A 12,721-nucleotide genomic window follows, 5' to 3' on the forward strand; every position below is an offset into this window, starting at 1 on the left:
CTACCTACTTTATGCATTCTATCATGAAGTAAAAATGTTTTGCAGACACTGATTTTGACAGTTCTCATGACAGTTAGCACTAAAAAAATCAAAGGGCTTTGTGCATACTGTTAGCTCATGGACAGTCATGGACACGAATTGAGTTATTACAAGACATTCTCTCTTTTCAGTGATCAGAGGTAGTTTAAAAAGTCAGAAATGCTTTGATAGTTTTTCTTAAAAAAAAAAAAATAAAATAAAAAAAAAAAGAATTTAAATTCGCTGCAGATTAAACATATCCAAAATTGTGCAAATTTTACCCAAACAGGCAGTGCTACAACTGAGATTATATTGATGTTGACAGAGAAAAAGGAGTCTGCCCTACCCGAACAGTCCTCTCACTCTGAGTAGCTTCTGCTTTAACAGAGCTACTGACTTGGCACTCCATTAAAACTCAACACTGGGAAGCAAACTTTGACATTAAATGTGTTAATCCAGTGATTTTCAACCCTATCCCTAGTGTCCCCTCAACACTACACATTTTGGATATCTCTTTAATCAAACACACCTGATTCAACTCATCAGCTATTTAGTGGAGCCTCTAAATCCTGAACTGGGTGTGTCAGAAAAGGGAGATATAAAAAATGTGTAGTGTTGGGGGGGCTCCTGGAGCAGGGTTGAGAACCACTGTATTAATCTTTGTAATAATACACTCCATGTTATAGCTCAACCAAAAAAAATAAAAAAATAAAATAATTAAGATTGAACATGGTATAGTCCCGTGATTTTAAAACTCAGTTACCTTTCGAAGGAACTTCTACATTGCATAATGATGCAATGGGGACACATCAGTGGTCACGTGGTCTGAAGCCCTTTACAATCACGACATTTTATTGGCTGATGGCTTTAAGCAACACCCATAAGGAGCTACATCACTGGCTCCTTATAGGCACCCTTTCCTCAGATTTTCTTTACATCAGTGCACGAATATTGCCTCAGCTCATGTTGTTTTCTGGCGACTCACGTCGATGCGAGGATTAACTTTTCTCCCTTTTTGTGTGGCAACATATGGACGTAGTTGAAAACAGCATATTTGTCAGAGCAAATTTCCTATGCTGCTTAAGAAAACCAGCTTTGCAAAAGACCAACGAGGACAACAGCACTTCATCAAGGCACACATTTTCTCACCACGAGGCTCTATCCGAAGCCATTTGGGAAACTTTCGTCTCTGTGCTTGAGAAAATGGAGTACGGACAGACACCAGACTCTTCAGCGTTCTTGCGAGAGAAGAGACGCTCACTGCTATCTCTGCTCGATTTTTCGAAGACGGAATGGATGTCGCTCTTTCAGACAGCTGTTAGATCTACACACGTTGGTTTTGCAGTCCAGTCAAGTGCATCGCATTAAGGAGTGTCTGTTTGAATTCTCAGACACCGTTTGAACTTTTCCTAGATCTCCACCCGCTGCTCGCACTGGGGAATGAGTCAGTCAAGGCGATTCTTTTGTTTGCGAGGTTGGTGAAAAACAGACTTTGTGCCTTCTTCTACGAAGCAAACGCTTCCCCCCTGCATATTTGCATCTCACACGAGTGCTTGGATTTGAGATCGGCACCATTCTGAAGACCGCAGTCTTCCGGCCAGCCGAAGACCGCAGTCTTCCGGCCAGCCGAAGCCCACTAACGTGTTTATTGATGAAGCGGAGGACATTATCGAATCAAGTTCGCCATTTGCCGTTCAAACGCTTGAAATAGTGTCTCATTCTCCCCCCGTGAATCACACCAGCTACACATTGCGCTACAAGAGAGCATCATGCATTAATTCATCTGTCTGCTTGTCTAGCGGCTTGGCAGCAGTTAATAAATGTATTGAATTGGGTCATTCAATCGATAAAGCACGGTTATGTCATTCATTTCAGGCGGGCATCGCCATTGTTCAACTGGGTTATTCCGACAGAGGTTTCTGTTCAGGTATCCCTGTTCTTGATTCAGGAAATTCACACTCTTTTGAGAAAAGGGACAATAGAAGAGATTCCCGCTTCTCAGAGAGGATGTGGTTTTTACAGCCGTTATTTCCTAGTTCTGAAAAAGGACAATGGCCTACGGCCCATTCTGGATTTGAGACGTTTCACACTATGAAGAATTACACACTAATGAAATGCCTATTCAGAATGTTGACGATTCAGAAAACGTACCAGTTTCGCGTCCTTCCATTCTGACTTACTTTGGCACCACACACATTCACGAAATGCATGGATGCAGCTTTGATGCTTCTGAGGATTCAAGGCATCCGCATTTTGTATTATCTCGATGACTGGTTGGTTTTAGCTAACACGGAGAGTCTGGCTGCCCAACATCAAGATGCCATTCTCAGTCATTTAAATAATCTAGGGCTGCGAGTCAACCTAGACAAGAGCATTCTGTTGCCAAGGCAACAGACTCTGTTTCTAGGTGTGGAGCTGGACTCATTGGCGATGTGGGCGCGCCTGTCTATGGCTCGCATTCAGTCTTTATGCCACTGTCTGGCGATGTTCAGAAAAGGACGTGTTCTCCCTGCAAGAACATTTTACAGGCTGTTGGGGCTTATGATCGTGGTGTCCGCTGTCATTTCCCTGGGCATGTTGCATGCGAGATCTTTCCAGTGCTGAATGAAATCCATAAAGGGACTTCAACCACTGACGCATGCGCTTCATCCTTTTAAAGTGATGCATGGAAGTTGCCAAGCTCTGTTACTATGGAGACGGACCCGCTTTCTGATGTCGGGCGTTCCATTGGGACAGATGTGTCGCCTGAAAAGTGATAACGACAGATGCCTCCTCCGTGGGTTTGGGCGCTATGTACAAAGACCGTCCAGCTTACGGAATACGAAATTAAGTGGAATATTTTTGTCTCCTGGTGTTCAGCGCAAAATTAAGATTCAGTTCACTGCCCTATTGGTTCAGTGCTGGAATTTTTACAGGAGCGTTTTGGGGCCAGGGTTGCCCCGGCAATGCTTAAAGTCTTTGTTGCCACTATAGCAGCTGAACACACGCTTGTGAATGGCATTTCTATCGGCAGACACTCTCTTGTCTCTTGTTTTATGTGCGGACTTCTGAGGCTTAGACCTTTTCGCCCTGTCCGTGTACCCTTTTGTGATTTATCTGTGGTGTTAGAGGCCCTCTCGTGTGCCCCATTTGAGCCCTTAGCATCAGTTTCTGATAAGTATTTTACTTTTAAAATTGCCCTGCTTTTGGCATTGGCATCGTTTAAGAGGGTTGGTGATTTGCATCCTTTGTGTATGGATTTTGCGCCGGGGTTATCAAAGGTGGTGTTGAGACCTCATTTGGGCTATTTGCCTAAGGTTATCACTACATTGTTTCGCTCACAGACTATATTACTTTGCAGTCTCTCCCTCCTCCCCCTTTTGAGTCAGATGAGAGTGAAAGATTACATATGCTGTGCCTTGTTAGGGCACTGCGGGTTTATGTTGACCGCACTAGCCAGTGGCGTAAGTCAGAGCAGCTGTTTGATGCTTTGGTGACCGCAACAGAGGTGTTTCAGTATATAAGCTGAGGTCGTCTCATTGACTTATTGATGCAATTTTGAGTGCTTATGAGGCACACGGTTTTCCTTCACCTCTGGGTTTTTGGGGCCGTTCTACAAGGAGAGTGGCATCCTCATGGGCTAGAGAGTCGTCCTTGGAGGACATTTGTATGGCAGCAGGATGGTCCTCTCCGAATACTTTTGTTAGATTTTATAATGTGGACAAGGGTTTGAATCCTGCTTCCCAGGTTCTCTCTGTTGGAACAGGAGCAAAGCCATAGTTTTTATATTTTTAAGCTTGATAGTGCGGCACTGTATGCTTGCCACACGGGCTGAAACAACCGACAGCTACTGTTCGCATGGCGTGAATGTACAGTATATCATTACCCATTGCATCATTATGCAATGTAGAAGTTCATTCGAAAGGGAACTGTAGAAAGTTCTAAGTTCATGGGCAATGGAGGAGTCAGGAGACAATGAACCAGGTTCAAGGTCAGTTTTTTAATCTTCAGTTTCACACAATTGACGGTAACCATCAAAAAAATAAATAAATAAATAAACAGTTTATTAATAAATGAAAGCACTCTCTCTGCACGTAGCTGTTGTGCTTGCTGGTCACTCTCTTCCATCTCTGACACTCTGGTGAGCCTTTTCAGGTCTCCCTCCTCCATCACTATAATGAGAGACAGGTGTTAGAGATAATTACAACCCAGGTGATGAGCCTTACTGCTCTCCCTCTCCCGCAGACTGACACATGACCACGCCCCCCATGCCAAATAAACGTCTTGGTTACATATGTAGGGAACGAGACGTTGAGTAGCTGGACATACTCATGTGTTGCTGTATAGGCTCGTGCTGTTTGGCAGAAAATCTGAGGAAATGGTGCCAAAGCAGGCGCCTATAAGAAGCTCCTTATGGGCATCGTTTAAGCGCCATCAGTCAATGAATTGGCGTGATTGTATAGGGCTTCAGACCACTGATGTGTGCCCATTATGTCATTACGCAACATCTTGTTCCCTCTCATGAAGTTCATGAAAGGTTAGTTTTTTGGGGGAAATTTTAAAAGCAGTTGTGAACTTGCAGTCAGGTCTTTTCCTCAGCAATGGCTGTATGAAATTTAAAAGTGGCCCCAAAACCGAATTTATTTCCTTAGATAGATAGCAAGAGAAAAACAAACAGATCCTTTTCATCACTATCAGGCAATGGTACCTGATAGGAAAGCACAGGAGAGGCCAGATTGTTTTTAGTCTAGTGGTGATAGTGGTTCTTGAAATTGGAATTTCCTCAAGAAAAACTGCTGAAAACTGAGCATCTTGCAGTGGACCTTATTTATTGATAGATACTCTCTATGATTTGTGCAAAAGTGTATTATTGTTATCTTAATACTTTATGACCTTGAACAACTGGCCATAAAAAATAGCGCTCAAAGGTTTTAATAATAAAAAAATTAAATGTATTGGTTAATGAATTGTGGAGTATTTGGCATTGTTGTTTAGCAACCAGACCATACCTTTTGTCTATGTTTCATTTTAACATGAGGGCATTGAATATAAATGTACTGTATACTCACTAATCCTATTATATATCTTTTTGTTATTTGTCAACAGATGTTGCAAGACCCATAAACCAATATAATATTTGAAAGCAATTGTGACAAAATCACTCAAAATTCAGCTCATCGATTGGTGATTTGAGGGATGACTAATGGCAAAATGGCAATTATGTAAATAAGGGCTTATCTGGCTTACTGTATGCAGCACCATAACTGCGAAGTTGAGTTTCCTCACCTTTTATTAAATAAATATATGAGGCAAAGTCAGTGAATCCAAAGCATTCCAAAGAAATAATTCAAAAAAGTTACTTTTGAATTAAAAACGTGAAATCTCTATCATTTAAAATGAGATAAGCAGGGTTGTGGTTCTGCAGCTTTGGGTTTGTAATTAAAAAAACTCAGGGGAGATGGGAAACCCAGTCATGTATACGCATATTAATAAACACAACATTCATGAGTACAGAAGAGACAACTAATTTGGCAAGTATAGCATACCATTGAATTAACCCTCCATAGCTCCAAAATATTCTTAAAATTAAAGTATCAGGTTGATATTTCATGACTTTTCCTAATCTTATGAGAACTGATTATAAATAAAATTTTACTCGATAACACTTCAAATGTCTTCAATGATTTATTTTTATTATTTTTTTTTAAATTTTTTTTTTTTACATTACTTATGTTAATGTTACATAAATTATACCAGGGGTCTTTTGGACTTTAGGTGATCAAAGGCCCTTGTTAAATGAATGAAATTAATAAATATAATGAATTTTCACACAAACATTTTCAGACTGGTGCACACATTGTAGATATGCACTCCTTACAGTTTTCTATTTTGATTTATTTTATTGTATGTTTCTACAGTGTGTTTTTGCTGGATTCAGATTGACCCCAAACAGAAGAAATTATATTAAAATTGATCACAGTCACACTGTCGACTTTGTAATTCAATAAATGGGTAAAGCTTCAATAACCTCTGCCTGCTAGGTTTTGATTTGGTCAGAGGAACATATTTAAAGAATTTGAAAGTAAAATAAATACTAAAATTACTATTATAATTTTTACATGTACATAATTTGGGTAGCTAGGATGTTAAATATAAAAACAGCAAAGTCATCCTCAATAGAATTTGACAGTTAAGTTTGCCATTTTCCGATAAACTTGTGCATATTAAATTGTACTATATGAACAATGCCTCTAAAGTTATAAATAAATAAAAGTTATGAAGTGTAAAGTTATGAAGTATAATGCTAGATAGGCGTTTTACTGCAAGTCTGATTAGAATAGACTTGTATGTTATATTTTTACAAAATGATCTTCAAGATCTTCATGAGATCTGGCTTGACTCGGCAACTGAAAAGCTGTCCTTTATGATTTAGAACTATATTGTAAAGCACTGGCTCAGAGAAAACGGATGTACGCAAACCTGTCTTACCCCTGCCGATGCCTTCCATCTTCAGGTTACATTATAAGACAGGACTGAGGTTAAAGCAAGGTGAGTGCTGAGAGGCTGTCAGTCTTCCATGTCGTGCTTAACTTATCACTGTGAAACATATTATTCACTATAAGGCTTGTGTTTAAAGCTGCCTCAACACATTTTTCCCACTAGAAAGTGTTTATGAGCTAAAGGGGATCTGGAATGAAGTGTACCTTTGTATAAAACACTATTGCCTCAGGAACATAACCTAAACTTTAACTTCTTTAGCCAATAGTTTTCTTTTCTTAACTATCACTCTCCTCTGTTGACCTTCTGAATTGAGTTACTGAAAGCAAAGATTCGGAAACCTCAAAAACAGACCATTTTTAAAAATCTCAGGAAAAACATAATATTTAGACTAAAAGAGGAGACATGTAAGGCAGAAAATAAGTATACAATACTATCAGAACAGATCATGTTCTACTTTTGTTGACCCTAACCTAACCCTAAACCTATTCCTTAGTTATGTCCATATGGGATAGAATAAAATGTCTGTCAAATGAAAAATTACTTATTTATCTATCACTATTTAAGATGAGGATACAATTTAAAATTAATTCCATTAGAAAAAGATGTTGAATGCAGTACAAGGTTGTCAGTCAACAAGTCTGTACAGCATTTAACATCTTTCAAGAGAATACGGCACCCTGACCATGAGCAAATATTTGCAGGAGCCTTACTTCTTCATTAGTTGGCGGTAATGGTGAGCTCACAGACTTGGACTATTTTTTAACCTAAGGCAAGCAGAGGCAATTTTTCTGCATTCTTGTTGGGATATACACTCCCCATGGCACTGAGAAAATATTCAGTGATACCAGCATCATTTTTGTTGATTTTTCCAAAATGTCCCTAGGATTTTTTTCATGTCTTGGGTTTTAAAACAAGAGAAAACTATATTTTCTCTGTGTCAATCTGCATTTGGGTTGTTGACATGACATGGCATTTTCACTGTCACACAATATAAAAATTAATAAATAGTATTGTCATCATTTAAAAATGCATTAAATGATTAAACATTATTTTCCTTTACATTGACCTGTTATTATACAAACTGCATTGTCATTAGATTTTTAAATTTTTTGAGCCAAATCTCAAAATTGTCCTATGGTGTGACTGTCTCAAGCAAGGTTCAATAAATTCTAACTTTTATAAATTAAAAAGAAAAGCATAAAAATGTTGATAAATACCACTGGCATAATTTTACAAGTGTCTATTTTAGTAAATGTCAATTAGTTTTTTTCATCCATATATTTCTAAATGCGTAAGAAGTTGATACATTTTGTCACTGAAAACCACGTCCTCTGGTGTGACACCATATCCTCATTTTAAATAGGGCAATTCCACGGACGACTTTATTTAGTTTCTACAACCCCATTCAAGGTCATGTTTCTGAATCCCCCTGTTCAGGCCAGGACATGTGCACATGGTAAGTTTTTGTCTCTAAATTGTTCAAATATTTAACTTGTTTCAAAGCTTTAAAAGTGTTTACGTTTTGTTGTCCTTTGGTGTGACACCCCTAAATTATATATATATATATATATTTTTTACTAAAAACTATGTTAAACTGCATAATTATGGAAAATTGTGCAAATGTCTCTAGCTAACTGCTAATGACATGTTAGCTAAGAATAGCAAGGTCATTAACTCACACAAAAGCTGAAACATCCTTTGGTGTGACAGAAAATGTCCTCTGGTGTGACACCACCTCATCTGTCACACCAGAGGACAAACATGTCACACAAGAGGACAAGGTCTATTAAAGAAGCATTTTAAATAATTAAATAAAATGTAACTTATTTTTATTCTATTTTTATTTTTTTATTTTATTTTATTTTTTGGACCATTTTCAGTGTTTTTATTGCAATAATTAAAATACTTTCTGCTGTTTTTGCAGAACATTTGTACTGTTATAGTGATGATATGATGTATGATGATACTGCTATTCAGTGTCATGAAAATAAATAGTTATAGAAGTTAATTAACAGAGGTTCGGGAGTAGCATGCCAATTTTAATCTGACAAATCACAGCCCGTGAGCAGGAGTATATAAGCCGCAGCTTACCTGCTTCCCGTGACAGATTTTCTTGGCATCCTGCCTCCTCCCCATCTCCACCTATTTTCAAATATTCACTATTCATTTAAGGGTACGTTTACACGACAACGATATACTAAAAATGGAAACGTTTTTCCTTTGCGTTTTTGAAAAGTTTCGCGTACAGATGACAACATTTTCAAAACGATCCCCGTTCACACAGATCCGCGAAAATGACTAAAAATGCTGTATTATGCATGCCAGGCCAGTAGTTGGTGATGTCACTTTGTAAAGAAACACTACGCGCCTGTGCACATAAGCACACTTCCACAGAGCGGTGAATACAAACAATGAAGATGGCGATCGCTGGTCGTAGTAGTGATACAGTAAATCTACAATTTGCTGGAGAAGTGTCAATAAACTCAAAATCTTGAGCAGCACAAACACAGTCCTGTAGTCCGCCACTGTAGTTTTGAATGTCTTGCGCGTTGTTTTGAAGTACTCACGCACATGCCTCGTCATCGTTTTTGTATGTTTACACGGAGACGATAATGGCATCGTTTTCAAAAACGTGCACTTTGAAACCCATTTTCAAAAGTTTGCGTTTTCAGGCCCCAAAACGCCATTGTCGTGTAAACGAACAGCCAAAACACATAAAAAGTTTTCCATTTGAGGGGGCCTGAGTAGCTCAGTGGTAAAATACGCTGGCTACCACCCCTGGAGTTCGCTAGTTCGAATCCCAGGGCGTGCTGAGTGACTCCAGCCAGGTCTCGTAAGCAACCAAATTGGCCCAGTTGCTAGGGAGGGTAGAGTCACATGGGGTAACCTCCTCGTGGTCGCTATAATGTGGTTTGTTCTCGGTGGGGCGCATGGTGAATTGAGCGTGGTTGCCGCGGTGGATGGCGTGAAGACTCCACACGTGCTATGTCTCCATGGCAATGTGCTCAACAAGCCACGTGATAAGATGCGCGGGTTGACTGTCTCAGACGCGGAGGCAACTGGGACTCGTCCTCCGCCACCCGGACTGAGGCGAATCACTATGCGACCATGAGGACTTAGAGCGCATTGGGAATTGGGCATTCCAAATTGGGAGAAAAAGGGGAAAAATCCAAAAAAAAAAAAAAAAAACGTTTTCCATTTGTAGTTGCAAACGTTGTTGTGTAAAAGGCCCCCAAGTAAGTAAAGTCCGGGGGGGACTGGTGTAATCAGGACTCAAGTCGAGTCTCGAGCTCCAATCCCTCCAATATCGGACAGCGGGCCAAATATGCTTTACTCTATTGAAGATTACATTTACATGCAAACTACTGAAGTATAAAATGTGGTCCTTCATTTTTGGATTCTTTCATTTTTGGACAGAAAGAATTGAGGGAGAAAAATAATTGGGAGAGAGAGAACACGAAAGTATAGAGAGAAAATTAACAGGGATCCATGTCCTTTAGTGTGACATAATGTCCTATGGTGTGGCACACATAAAAGAACCAAAAATTATTTTCTTTACTCAAAATATGTTTAAAAAAACTGTTGAATATTGCATTAGGGTAGATATAATCATCACTCATCTTAAACTGGTGTAATTTTCAACATTTTTGAAAGGATGACGGCAAATTTTGACTTGCATTTAATGAAAATGTCCAACGAATTCAACAGGTAATGGGGGGGTATTCATAATTAGTGACCCCTTATATTTTCTTAAATATCAGACTTCACACTACTGGATGTATTTTTTTTAATGTATTTATTTTTTATTGTGCTTTACAAAAAAAAATTTTTTTTTACTGCATATTTGTCAACTACCCATTTATCATTTAGAGTGATTTTTTTGCCAGTCTAGTGGAAAAATGCTATATGACTCAGCCTTACTTGCTAAATGAATTACATTTTGGTAATAAAGATCACAATTCAATTATATTAAATTGCCTCTGGGTGTCTTTTCTACTCTAATCAGTCTTCTCATCAGTTATTGTTTTATCTTCTATTCTTCCGTTTCCTTGATTTTAGCCATTTTGATAACTGTCATATTAGTTGGTGCAGACATTGTGCGAACATGGTATAAAAATTATTAATGTGTGAACAAACATACGGACAGTTTTCAACATATTTAGACTCTAATTTGCACTCTGACGGGGTGTAATCTGCACTGACAGGGCAGTCATTGATAGGAAATTAATAAGTAAACAATTTCCCACAACCCATTTAGATTTATTCTATCATTTTTGCTAACATTTTTCACAGAATTTCACATTGACTTGATTACCCAAGACACTCAATTACAAAATTATATATACACTCACTTAGCACTTTATTAGGAATGGTCGTAATAATGTTCCCGATGTGGTCTTCTGCTGTTGTAGCCCATCCGTCTCAAGGTTCGATTGTACATTCTGAGATGCTATTCTGCTCACTACAATTGTACAGAGGGGTTATCTGAGTTACTGTTGCCTTTCTGTCAGCTCAACCAGTCTGGCTATTCTCTGTTGACCTCTCTCATCAACAAGGTGTTTCCGTCCACAGAACTGCCCCTCACTGGATGTTTTTTGTTTTTGGCACCATTTTTAGTAAAACCACTCTAGAGACTGTTGTGCATGAAAATCCCAGAAGATCAGCAGTTACAGAAATACTCAAACCAGCCCATCTGGCACCAACAATCATGCCATGGTCGAAATAACAGATCACATTTCCCTCATTCTGATGGATGATGTGAACATTAACTGAAGCTCCTGACCCGTATCCTGACTCCTGATTGGTTGATTAGATAATCGCATGAAAAAGTAGGTGTACAGGTGATCCTAATAATGTGCTTAGTGAGTGCATATTAGTGCTGTCAGTCAATTAATTTTTTTAATCACAATTAATTGTAGGTTTTGAAAGTGCTGAAATGTAAGATTTTATATACTTCTTTTCCTTTCAAAATGCATTTAATTCCATCTTAGGAAAGAAAACAAAACAATATGTAACAATATAATGCTTTATTAACATTTTCCACAGTATAAAGATAGAAATGCACAAAAATAGCACCAGTTCAAGTAACATCAAACGTTTCCCAAAGTCTAAGTGGGAATTTGACTAATTGACGGAACAAGTCCCCACATAGGTTACATTTTCATTGCAGTGGGCATTAAATCTCTTAACCTCTCATCCTCTACAATATTAATCTGCCGTTAGACTGTGGCTATCCACTTTCATACAGCAATTGTGAAGATGTGTTCACGATTCGCGTCAGGGCAGCAACGCCATCGTCAAGCGATGCTTTGAACTCCACATGTAAAGCGTTTTCAGACAAAAATGTCTCATTCTGCATTTTGGTGATAGTTAAGACTTGGCCTCTTCTGTGGTAATTAAAATGCACTTTACATAGGCTGAAAAGTTGTTATGTCATGTTTATTTCTATCAAGTCCCATCTGGGCTTCATTTGCACATCAAATAGCGTTAAACCATAATTTTATTACTGACACAGAAGCACTGTTGCATGTATGTTGTTAAGTGTCAGTCAGTGTAATAACTCCAGGTGAACACATTGCAAAGGTTCCACCATCCAATCATTGTTTATGCTGGTTTATGCTGTATTAATGGTAAATGCGTTAATCACGATTAAGTAAAATGTACATGTTAAACTATTAAAAGTAATCGCAAGTGTTTGCGTTACTTCTAACAGCCCTAATATATATATATACAGTACAATGCTCAATTTAAAGAACATAATAGTAATATATAATACATATTTTTGTTTTTTTGTGAGCGCTATTTAGAGAACCTCATTCACACTGGCATGCATATTTGGCCAATTATAATAATACATTTGTGGCGCAGTTATGTTTTTTTCCTGTTTAAAGGTAATTTAAAAGTACCACTAATGGACCATTGGGGAACATTATACTAGGTTTGCAATAATATGTGTGAAATCATGAGCTCTCAGTTTGTCCGTGTTTGGATATACGCAACAAGAAATTGTCTTGTAGTCAGTTTCCTCCACAAGTAGCTTGGTTGGTGAGTGACAATATTAGAAGCCAGAACTATTGTAATTCCCAATTATTGTAATAATTTTATAACTTTCAGCTCTGCTATAGTTGATGCTACAGCAAAAAATGCTGCAAAATGTTTGGCAAATGGATAGCATGGTACATAGCAATACATAGCATAACAACTATGGCAGATCAGCAGCCAG

The sequence above is a fragment of the Myxocyprinus asiaticus genome, chromosome 41 (assembly GCF_019703515.2).
Source record: "Myxocyprinus asiaticus isolate MX2 ecotype Aquarium Trade chromosome 41, UBuf_Myxa_2, whole genome shotgun sequence".
NCBI classification, from domain to species: domain Eukaryota; kingdom Metazoa; phylum Chordata; class Actinopteri; order Cypriniformes; family Catostomidae; genus Myxocyprinus; species Myxocyprinus asiaticus.